Genomic DNA, 13,409 nt, shown 5'->3' on the forward strand with positions numbered 1-13,409 from the left:
GGCCGTAAGATCTTATGTATATACTTTAACCAACAAAAAAGTGCGCCGAATGACTGAAGTAGCTGACGCAAAAAATGCTTGAATTGAATAATTTTATCTTCATTCTCAATCAAGAAAAAAAATGTTTTACAATAAGCATTTAAAAGTGAAGTTCTACTCAGCAATAAACAAGAAAAATTTAAGTTTAAAAAATAAGTACTTAAAAAAAACACTTATTGAACATGGACCATTGCAGCGAGATTTTTATTAAAAATTTTAATTCCTAGGGATCAAACTAAGGATTGTCCGAACATAACACATTATTCCAATGAAAGCTAAAGGTATCCTTTACAATTTGTACCATCCACAATTTTAAGCTGGGCCGTGAGATCTTCTGTATATACTTTTACCAACAAAAAAGTGCGCCGAATGACTGAAGTAGACTGCGCGAAATGTGCTCGAATTAAAGATTTTTTTCCTTCATTCTCAATCTAAAAAAAAAAAATATTTCAATTAAGCATACGAAAGTGAAGGTTCTACTCAGCAATAAACCAGAAAATATTTAAGTTTGAAAAATAAGTACTTAAAAAAACTATAGCTAAACATCGACCATTGCATTCCAAATTTTTATGATAAATTTTAATTAATAGGGATCAAACTAAGGATTGTCCGAACATAACACATTATTCCAATGTTAGCTAAATGTATCCTTTACAATTTGTACCATCCACAGTTTTAAGCTGGGCCGTGAGATATTCTGTATATACTTTTACCAACAAAAAAGTGTGCCGAATGACTGAAGTAGCCTGCGCGAATTGTGTTTGAATAAAATAATTTTTTTCTTCATTCTCAACCGAGAAAGAAATGTTTTACAATACGTATAAAAATTTAAAAGTTCTACACAACAATAAACAAGATAATATTTTAGTTTTAAAAATAAGTACTTAAAAAAAACACTTATTGAACATGGACCATTGCAGCGAGTTTTTTATTAAAATTTTAATTCATAGGGATCAAACTAAGGATTGTACGAACATAACACATTATTCCAATGAAAGCTAAAGGTATCCTTTACAATTTGTACCATCCACAATTTTAATCTGGGCCGTGAGATCTTCTGTATATACTTTTACCAACAAAAAAGTGCGCCGAATGACTGAAGTAGACTGCGCGAAATGTGCTCGAATTAAAGATTTTTTTCCTTCATTCTCAATCTAAAAAAAAAATATTTCAATTAAGCATACGAAAGTGAAGGTTCTACTCAGCAATAAACCAGAAAATATTTCTGTTTGAAAAATAAGTACTTAAAAAAACTCTAGCTAAACATCGACCATTGCATTCCAAATTTTTATGATAAATTTTAATTCATAGGGATCAAACTAAGGATTATCCGAACATAACACATTATTCCAATGTTAGCTAAATGTATCCTTTACAATTTGTACCATCCACAATTTTAAGCTGGGCCGTGAGATATTCTGTATATACTTTTACCAACAAAAAAGTGTGCCGAATGACTGAAGTAGCCTGCGCGAATTGTGTTTGAATAAAATAATTTTTTTCTTCATTCTCAACCGAGAAAGAAATGTTTTACAATACGTATAAAAATTTAAAAGTTCTACTCAACAATAAACAAGATAATATTTTAGTTTTAAAAATAAGTACTTAAAAAAAACACTTATTGAACATGGACCATTGCAGCGAGTTTTTTATTAAAATTTTAATTCATAGGGATCAAACTAAGGATTGTCCGAACATAACACATTATTCCAATGAAAGCTAAAGGTATCCTTTACAATTTGTAGCATCCACAATTTTAAGCTGGGCCGTGAGATCTTCTGTATATACTTTTACCAACAAAAAAGTGCGCCGAATGACTGAAGTAGACTGCGCGAAATGTGCTCGAATTAAAGATTTTTTTCCTTCATTCTCAATCTAAAAAAAAAAATATTTCAATTAAGCATACGAAAGTGAAGGTTCTACTCAGCAATAAACCAGAAAATATTTAAGTTTGAAAAATAAGTACTTAAAAAAACTCTAGCTAAACAACGACCATTGCATTCCAAATTTTTATGATAAATTTTAATTCATAGGGATCAAACTAAGGATTGTCCGAACATAACACATTATTCCAATGTTAGCTAAATGTATCCTTTACAATTTGTACCATCCACAATTTTAAGCTGGGCCGTGAGATATTCTGTATATACTTTTACCAACAAAAAAGTGTGCCGAATGACTGAAGTAGCCTGCGCGAATTGTGTTTGAATAAAATAATTTTTTTCTTCATTCTCAACCGAGAAAGAAATGTTTTACAATACGTATAAAAATTTAAAAGTTCTACTCAACAATAAACAAGATAATATTTTAGTTTTAAAAATAAGTACTTAAAAAAACACTTATTGAACATGGACCATTGCAGCGAGTTTTTTATTAAAATTTTAATTCATAGGGATCAAACTAAGGATTGTCCAAACATAACACATGATTCCAATGTTAGCTAAAGGTATCCTTTACAATTTTTACCATCCACAATTTTAAGCTGGGCCGTGAGATATTCTGTATATACTTTTACCAACAAAAAAGTGTGCCGAATGACAAGTAGCCTGCGCGAAATGTGTTCCAAAAAAATATTTTTTTTTCTTCATTCTCAACCGAGAAAGAAATGTTTTACAATACGTTTACCAATTTGAAAGTTCTACTCAACAATAAACAAGATAATATTTCAGTTTTAAAAATAAGTACTTAAAAAAAACACTTTTTGAACATGGACCACTGCAGCGAGATTTTTATTATAAATTTTAATTCATAGGGATCAAACTAAGGATTGTCCGAACATAACACATGATTCAAATGTTAGCTAAAGGTATCCTTTACAATTTGTACAATCCACAATTTTAAGCTGGGCCGTGAGATCTTCTGTATATACTTTTACCAACAAAAAAGTGCGCCGAATGACAGAAGTAGCCTGCGCGAAATGTGCTCGAATTAAATATTTTTTTTCCTTCATTCTCAATATAAAAAAAAATATTTCAAATAAGCATACGAAAGTATAGGTTCTACTCAGCAATAAACCAGAAAATATTTATGTTTGAAAAATAAGTTCTTAATAAAACACTAGCTGAACATGGACCACGACAGCCAAATATTTATGATAAATTTTAATTCATAGGGATGAAACTAAGGATTGTCCGAACATAACACATAATTCCAATGTTAGCTAAAGGTATTCTTTACAATTTTTACCATCCACAATTTTAAGCTGGGCCGTGAGATCTTCTGTATATACTTTTACCAACAAAAAAGTGTGCCGAAAAACTGAAGTAACCTGCGCGAAATGGGTTTGAATAAAATAATTTTTTTCTTCATTCTCAATAGAGAAAGAAATGTTTTACAATAAGTATACGAAATTGAAAGTTCTACTCAGCAATAAACCGGAAAATATTATTTTTTGAAAAATAAGTTCTTAAAAAAACACTAGCTGAACATGGACCACGACAGCCAAATATTTATGATAAATTTTAATTCATAGGGATGAAACTAAGGATTGTCCGAACATAACACATGATTCCAATGTTAGCTAAAGCTATTATTTACAATTTGTACCAAAGACAATTTTAAGCTGGGCCGTGAGATCTTCTGTATATACTTTTACCAACAAAAAAGTGCGCCGAATGACTGAAGTAGACTGCGCGAAATGTGCTCGGATTAAATATTTTTTCCATTCATTCTCAATCTAAAAAAATATATTTTTAATAAGCATATGAAAGTGAAGGTTCTACTCAGCAACAAACCAGAAAATATATAAGTTTGTAAATTAAGTACTTAAAAAAACTCTAGCTAAACCTCGACCATTGCATTCCAAATTTTTATGATAAATTTTAATTCATAGGGATCAAACTAAGGATTGTCCGAACATAACACAATATTCCAATGTTAGCTAAATGTATCCTTTACAATTTGTACCATCCACAATTTTAAGCTGGGCCGTGAGATATTCTGTATATAATTTTACCAACAAAAAAGTGTGCCGAATGACTGAAGTAGCCTGCGCGAATAGTGTTTGAATAAAATAATTTTTTTACTTCATTCTCAACCGAGAAAGCAATGTTTTACAATACGTATACAAATTTGAAAGTTCTACTCAACAATACACAAGATAATATTTTAGTTTTAAAAATAAGTACTTAAAAAAAACACTTATTGAACATGGACCATTGCAGCGAGATTTTTATTAATAATTTTAATTCATAGGGATCAAACTAAGGATTTTCCGAACATAACACATTATTCCAATGAAATATAAAGGTATCCTTTACAATTTGTACCATCCACAATTTTAAGCTGGGCCGTGAGATCTTCTGTATATACTTTTACCAACAAAAAAGTGTGCCGAATGACTGAAGTAGCCTGCGCGAATTGTGTTTGAATAAAATAATTATTTTCTTCATTCTCAACCGAGAAAGAAATGTTTTACAATACGTATACAAATTTGAAAGTTCTACTCAACAATAAACAAGATAAAATTTTAGTTTTAAAAATAAGTACTTAAAAAAACACTTATTGAACATGGACCATTGCAGCGAGATTTTTATTATAAATTTTAATTCATAGGGATCAAACTAAGGATTGTCCGAACATAACACATGATTCCAATGTTAGTTAATGGTATCCCTTACAATTTGTTCCATCCACAATTTTAAGCTGGGCCGTGAGATCTTCTGTATATACTTTTACCAACAAAAAAGTGCGCCGAATGACTGAAGTAGCCTGCACAAAATATGCTTGAATTTAATTTTTTTTTTCTTTATTGTCAGTCAAGTAAACAGTTTATTTTCATTAAGCATACAAAAGTGAATGTTCTACTCAGCAAAAAACTAGAGATTATTTAAGTTTGAAAAATAAGTACTTTATAAAAAAACTAAGTAAACATCAACCACAGCAGTCAGATTTTTATTATATATTTTATTTCATAGGGATCAAACTAAGGATTGTCCACACATTACTTATTATTACAGCGTTAGCGCAAGGCTTTTTTTCCATTTTGTACCATCCACAATTTTAAGCTGGGTCGTGAGATCTTCTGTATATACTTTTACCAACAAAAAAGTGCGCCAAATGACTGAAGTAGCTGATGCGAAAAGTGCTTCAATTGAATAATTTTTTCTTCATTCTCAATCGAGAAAAAAATTGTTTTTCAATAAGCATACAAAAGTGAAGGTTATACTCAGCATTTAACCAGAAAATATTTGGTTTTCAAATATAAGTACAAAAAATAAACACTATCTTAACAAGGACCTCTGCAGCGAAATTTTTATTTTAAATTTTAATTTGTATGGATCAAACGAAGTATTTTCCACACATAAATCTTTATTCTATCGCTATCCCAAGGCTATCTTTACAATTTGTACCATCCTTAATTTTTAGCTAGGCCGTGAGATCTTCTATATATACTTTTACCAACAATAATGTACGCCGAATGACTGACACGGTCTCAATTTATATTGATATTTCATGTGTCGCAGTCATACGCTCCTAGACGACGATATCTGACTGTAGATTTAAGGCAATATAATATACGTTTAATCACTAGCAGCTTCTTTTTTCAACAAGCATAAAGTTCTTAATGATTAATTTATCATATATATTATTGAGTGAAAACTATTTTATGCATGGCCTAAAATGTAATTTTTGAAATGATTGTAGAAACTTAGAATTTTCTTATACATTCATGTGTTTGCAATTGAGTGTACCATTTTACCATCTTTACACATATATGTGCTAACATAAAAAATTAAGTTTTGAAAATATAGAAATTTATTTCCTTTGTAGCTGGCTAGTAGTGTAGAGGCTTAAAATTAATCCCTTCCTTATCATTCAAGTACTCCATATGGGCAAATTTTGTACGCGAGGACACAATTACACCACTGCCCACTTGAATTTGGATACGGTCTTAAATGGAATGGATGACAATGTACAAATCTAACTAAAGAAGCAAATTTACATGTATCAAAAAATAAATCATAGTTATGCATACACCTACTGAAATGTAACAAAGGGTATGAAATCACTCGTTGCCTAAATAAGCTAATAAGAGTTAGTTATCACACGCACATTCATACACAGATTCACGTTGTAAGCAGCCCACAAAATAATAATACATTTTTTGCATACTTCGTTTCATGTTCGGACGGCACTTGTGATATGATTTCCGGGAACAAATACATACAATATATATTTAAGGCGAATAGCTAAGTTTTCCGAATGCATTGAAGTCTGGACCAGAGCCTGATTCTCGTCGCTGCAATATGTTTGGAAGAATACACGGGGATTGCTAGCATAGAGTTACTCGTGGCTCGTGTGAAATTACTATGATAACTGTGTAGGTAATTTATATTGTCGACACACAATAAGGTGATCCGGGCTGCATTTCCATAAAGGGAGAAATGTAATTATGCTAATTTGCAATATCTGCTCCTTCCAGGTGAAGACTGTTTTTATCAGAACTTAATGTTTTTCTCAACGCTGTAGAGAAATTAATTTTAACTCATTCAAGCGATAGCCTTTGTTTATCATATAAGCGGAACCAATTCATATAGCCTAGGGTTTCTCTGTTTACAGCATAAGTTTTTTTTTTCATTTGTTCGTTTAGAAATGGAAGCAAGACTTTAACATTACTAATTGAGTAATCAATATGAATTGATTAAGTATTAAAATATACATGTACATCAGCTTGATTGTAGTATTGGAATTAATATAAATCATTAATTAATAAAGAAAATAACAGTTTGACAAGATTCGAACCCTAATGGATACGAGCTATTATTGGTAGCCATCTATGTGGTTAAGTGTTGTTTAATGTGTAAGAAAAGACGCATCGCCGAAAATTCGCCACCAACAAAGTCGACAAACAAAATAAAATACATCGCCATCAAAGACTTTACTTTGGTAAGGACCTCTCTGATAGAATTTCCACCAAATACTAACTAATGATGGCCCGTTATCGGTTATCGTAATGATCGGCAATTTTTCAGATATGGCCTATTGGTAAAAATAAACCTTTTCGTTTAAACATTTCTTTACAAACTGGCCTGCTTTTGACATGGCGTCACGTCAGGCTGCTACAAGGACAAAAGCAGCAGAAAAGCTGTTCTTTTGTAAATGGGAGAAAGATTTGGGAAGTAAGTTTATGGTGCTCAAAATTGTTAACTGGCCGTTCTTAATTTACAGTGATTTTATGGCAAGAGCCTCTTTGCTCCTAGAGCAATAAATCTAACCCGCCCGTCAGTTGCCTTGACAGCTGCCCGGAAGTAGCGGGTTTGCTTGTCCTTTCCCCGCCCCCTGCTGACAAACCTTCCAACAACACTGTTGCGACCTTCCCCGCATGTTTTATTACCCGAATGGTAGAGTGACAAAAACACAAGCGACCGAAATCGTTCCTTGCCCACCAGCCGCCTAGTCGCGCGCGTGCACGCGGAGCGCAAAAACACAGTCCTTGCAGTTGTATGCTGGCAGTTCATACTATTAAGTTTAATTAAGTATAATCGTAGTTTTAAGTGACTCATACAATGCCCAACACCGACGCAGCCATCTAAAAATACTGTCGTGCTTTGGCCCAGCGGGGCTCTAATTATAGTCTGATTTTTTTCCCTTTTTGGGGCCCCGAGACCCTAACTGGCGAAGCGCCCAAGAATAATCTCCTACACATTTACAATTCTTACTGATATTTCTAGTTTAAGTATGTGTGCTGGCTGGCAGCATGGCGGGAAACGGCGCAAACCGCCCCCTAAAAATCAGTGCCATCCAAAATAAATGCGGACCAAAGAGTCCAAGCTCCTCACCTTTGCTTAGAAGAGCTTTTCTACTCTGTCCAACTCTTCTTCCTGAACCATCCTTCTGTTCCCGTAACCAACCTGCGCCTCAAAGCAATAGTAGTGTGTGTGTGTATATATATATATATACACACACAAACACGCGCACACACACACAAACAAATCGTTTTGTAGTATTTTAGTGGAAAAAAATGTAAACACAAATGTAATACCTGACACCACCACGCGTACAGATATTGCAACTTGACCTATCAATTACGTGTATACTATAAACATAAATGTGTTGAGTACAGTGGCGTAGCCAGGATTTGTGTTTGGGGGGGGGGGGGGGTTGAGAAGCATGGTCCCCCCCCCCCCTATTAAAACGAGGGAGTCCGGGGGTCCACCCACCCCCGGAAAAAATGTGGATTTTAAGGTGTAAAATAGTGCTATTTTAGCAGTTTTCGGTACTTAACATAAAATATTGAAATAGTAAAAATATTATTAATTTTTTTATAAAAAATTTTTTTAGTGATGAAGTAAGAAATTAATTAAAGATATTTTTTATCAATCCCAGTGTCTTGTTTACGTCTACTTAAAATCATAAATCATGCTCGAAGCTCAACAGTACAAAAAAAAAGTGAATAAAAAAATTGGTTGTCTGTAATGTCGGTTTACGGACGATAAATTAACGTGACAACGTCATAACAAAACATTGATGAAATGATTGCATACTTTTATGAATAAAATTGAATCATTTTTATTGAATTATCACTATTTTGTATGGATACAAAGAAGGAGTGAAATTAAATCTACAATTTAATTGATAAATGTACTTTTATTTGCACTCATTAATTCAAATATGTTTATTACTTTAACGAAGAGATTATTTTAACTATTTTTATACATATTTGCTATTTAACTTCTTCCAATCTGTGTTATTCTGTTAATGATAGGACGATGATAGGAAAAGTAAGAAACGAATGAGAGTGTTTCAAGTTAAATGTGCCTCGAAAAAGTCAAATCGATGGTTGTTCCAATCGAGTGGAAGAGAGATAGATGCGGCGCAAGCGTACAATGAGCGTAACGGGACACAGTGTAACGGGACACTTTCGTGCGTGCAGCCGGCGTTCATCGATTTATTAGACGTCACGTCAAAAGGATTGGGTTTCGGCAGAACTGATCTATTCCTGGAAACAATTAGCTTTAGCTTGAAGAGTTACATGACACCATGTCGTCGTCTCAATTCTATACACACACAGCGATCCTTACACTTTTAGAAGCCCAGTCAACACCTGCTTATAATTACCACGCTGGTTAAATACAGTAGGTGTAAGATATTTGAACACTTGGGACCCGTCACGGCGTCACAACCTTATAGCTTCTGCCTGTGCCAGGGGTATGGGAAGGGAAGGAGAATCGGTAGGGCTCGCTTACTCTTCCCCTCCAGTGCAGTGGCCGGTGATAGCAGTAAGACACCCAGGCTTTTAGCTAACCTGCTTTCAGTTAAGAAAAAAATAATTGGGGCTAAGGGGGGGGGGGGTTATAACCCCTTAACCCCACCCCCCTGGCTACGCCCCTAGTTGAGAACAAACTTAAATCTGTCTTAAATAATAGCAAGATAGAAAAACTCAAATAAATTTTATGGCATTTATTTTTTTTGTTAATGACCAAAAAAATTTAAATTTGTGTTAAAGTCATAATATTAACAGGAATAAAGTTTTTTGTATCTTAATGCGATTTGATGAACAATATTTTTAGTATATCTCTGAGGAACGAACAAACCTGATGGTTGCCAACCCTTGAACACGCAACATTTCCAAATTCGCCACTATTTCTCGCTCGTCCATCTGCTCGATGTGGTTGTATTGACAGCGTGTGTTTATTTGTTCCTCCTCATCGCCCTGAAGTAGATTTGCGAAACCTTTGGATGGCCATCAGGCATTGAGAACAAATAACCAATTTTTTGATACACTTAGTCCTTAATCTTAAATGTCGATTCAAAATTACGACCATCCTCATTCTGAACGATTTATGTTGCTCTAAATGATGTCATTTGGAAGCAAGAATTGAATTAACGAATTTTACGCGAAAACAATTTTCATTGAGATGTGGCTCCAGCCAATAAAGTTATCGATGGTTCTGGTGGCGAATGGTGATGCGCAGCAACGACTGGCCGATTCACCTTTGTATTTAAATGCATTACAGTGTTGGCATTATTTTTCTATATTGTCGATGACAATTAGGGCATGTGACGAATAGCCTATTTCCGGCACATATTCGAACGCAAGGCGGTGAAGTGGCTCAGATCAGTTGCTTAATAAACACACAACATATAAATATAAGGTTCTTATATTTGAATTTTTTTGGATGTTATAATTTGTTGAGCTAACTCAAATGTTTATTTTCAATGCGCTGTTTAACACTCCGTAAATTTTATAGAATCATCGACACAATTAAGCACTGAAAATAAAAGGTTGCATGTTTGATTGATTGTCATTAAATGCACAATTGTATAAAATTTAAATTCTTGGAATATCATGTAAGATATTCACTTAAAAACATACATTGTGCAAATGTTTAAGGTTCCGCTTTAAAGTACACTTCATGTATGATTTAAAATGTAATTTTAATGTGTTTTGTCCATGAATAATACACTCAATATGCACACAATTGTGATACATGGAACATGGAAACAAAGATAACAGAAATTGAAATGTCTAAACAACGCCAAGCTACGACGCAAGTGACAGAAATAAAACTATGTATATCACTTTAAAAAGTATTCTATTTATATTTTATCCAGGCTACTTGTTCTATTAGAAACAAATACAATAGTTTTCAGAGCGCCAATTAAGGTTTGTATTTCTTATAAGTAAATATTTTTATTCTGAGGTAATATTATAAAATAAACTAAACTTTTGCATCTATGTACTTACATTAGTTAATTAAAGCTTTTTACTAGCGAATTTGACCTGATTATTTATATCTTTGTTACCTGTGATTAAAATGCTCCTACCCAAACGACTTGCCATGGATCCCAGAGCAGTACACATTGCGACACTCCGAATGCTCTAGCTATCAAATCGATTACTGTAGACTCCTAAATATATACAATTAAAAAGATTAATCAATATGCAGAAACTAAATTTAAAAGACTTTTACCTATGGTCTTTTAAGTTTCTGTAGTTTATATAATTTTTATTTTATTCCAGAAATTCGGTAAAAACATTATTTCGAAATTTGTGTTGTTTCATCTTGCTTATTTTTCATAGTATATATATATATATATATATTTTACTTCTATACTATCACATGTAGAAAATGTGTTGTGAAATTTTTTTATTTGTTAACTTAAATGATACAACAAAAACAAGTTTGTAGGATTCATGTTTGTGGAGCACTGCAAGGAGCTGCTATTTATTTATTTTATTTATCGACTTTGTTGATGGCAAAGTTAAGGGAATACGCCTAAACATTTACATTTCTCTACATCATCATTACATATCTACACTAATATTATAAACAGGAAAGATTTGTATTTTTTTGTGTGTGTAGGTTTGTAATGAATAAACTCAAAAACTACTGTGCCGATTTCTAAAATTTTTTCACTATTAGAAAGCTACAATCACCCTGAGTAACATAGGCTATATTTATTGCTAGAAAAGATAAGGAAGGAATCTTTACTAAAACTTTAGTAACGTAATCCAATGTGTAAAAAAAATGCCATAAAACATCTTATATCGCATGCGCTGCGGAAACTATTGATGATAGAACAAAAGTATGTCCTATACAATATTAAAGAACATATCAATAACCACAAAAAAACTTTGCGATACTATATGTCCAACTATTATAGTTATGACACAATAACCACTTATTACATTTTAAAAGTTGATATAAATGCCGACCAAAATTAGACCATGTTATTCATACTTCTGTTAAATTCCTTATCCAAATAAATCATATTGTTTTCAAGACTGTTTCAATTCCTGTAAATTACTTTTTTAATTGTTAAAATCGGCTATTCCAATCAATAGATGTTGCGAAATTAATAAATCATAGAAATAGAAAAAATAAACGCTGTCGCACTGTGCATGTTATTGATACCTATTTATTATTCCTTATCCAAATAAATTATTTTGTATTCAAAATTGTTTCAATACCTGTAGATTACTTTTTGAATTATTCAAATCGTGTATTCCATTCAAAATATATTACGAATTTAAAAAGTCACAGATACAGAAAAGGCGCGGCTAGCCAGGCACCGCAGGGGTGCGGGAGAGGGGCGGGCACATCTATGAAATAGGTAGCCGCGCGGTCGGCTCGCTACGCAGCGGACGTAACCGACATTCAACACTTTTTGACTATTTTAATTGCAAATTTTTTTCCAAGTTAAAAAGTTTTTCTCAGAACTAATTATAAATAGTTTATTCACGCTTTATTGTTTATTTTATATAGTATTCTCTCACTTTTTCAATAGTAAGTATTTATCAAAAGTTATATTCTTATTTTATCTGATTAAAAAAATTCAACGTAATGCCTAGGAAAAAAAGTCTTAACTATCTAAAAGTTGCTCCCAAACGAGATTAGCAAAAATAAGACGTATTGGAGAATCATCTTCTGAAAATTCAGATCGTCTCGCAAATCAGAGAGCGTATGCTTCGCAATCGCGGGCCACAGAATCTAGCGCCAAACGTTCGCTACGCCTTGTTCAAAATAGTGACAGAATGTCACAAGCACGTACAAGGGAATCTAGCGCCGAAAGTTCGCAACGCCTTGCTCAAAATAGTGACAGAATGTCACAAGCACGCGCGAGGGAATCTAGCACCGAAGGTTCGCTTCGTCTTACAGCACAAAATGCCAGATCGTTCCAACTATACGAACGACAATCGAGTGCCGAACACTCGCAGCGACTTATTGCACAGTGAGAAAGACAACAATCGTTAACAACTAGAATGCGTAATATAATTTTAGCTCATACTAATATATCAGCATTCAGTTACGATCCACATATTGATTATGCTCTCAGAACAGCATCCAAATCGGAGCAATGAATAAGGTTTGTCCTAAATGTTTTGCTAAAAAATGGAATGATTAAGCGAGCGGTATATGCTGCGCGTCTGGGAAAGTTATTCTTTCTAATATTAAAGAGCCACCAGAACCAATAAAAAGCCTTTTGACTAATAATCACACGTATTCCGCGCATTTTTTTAAATAATGCACGTAGATACAATAGCCTTTTTCAGATGACTTCGTTTGGGGCGAAAGAAATTAGAGAGGGAAATTTTATGCCCACCTTTAAGGTAGAAGGGCAAGTCTATCATCTTATAGGTAGCCTCTTACCACCAGCAGGACAAAGCCCTCAATTTCTGCAAATATATTTTATTTCAGAAGCTGACCAACTATCATTGCGATAAAACATGGCCCCTATGCTAAAAATAGATTTGATTAACGAACTGCAGACCGTATTAAATAGCCACAACATGTACATACGAAGTTATAAACATAGTATCGAATTTAACAACCCTGAAAGTTTAAAATTAATCATTCACTCTGATCGCACACCTCTGGCAGAATACCAGGGCAGATATAACGCTCCTTCCATAAATGAAGTGG

This window comes from Bacillus rossius, chromosome 10 (assembly GCF_032445375.1).
Source record: "Bacillus rossius redtenbacheri isolate Brsri chromosome 10, Brsri_v3, whole genome shotgun sequence".
In the NCBI taxonomy this organism is placed as follows: domain Eukaryota; kingdom Metazoa; phylum Arthropoda; class Insecta; order Phasmatodea; family Bacillidae; genus Bacillus; species Bacillus rossius.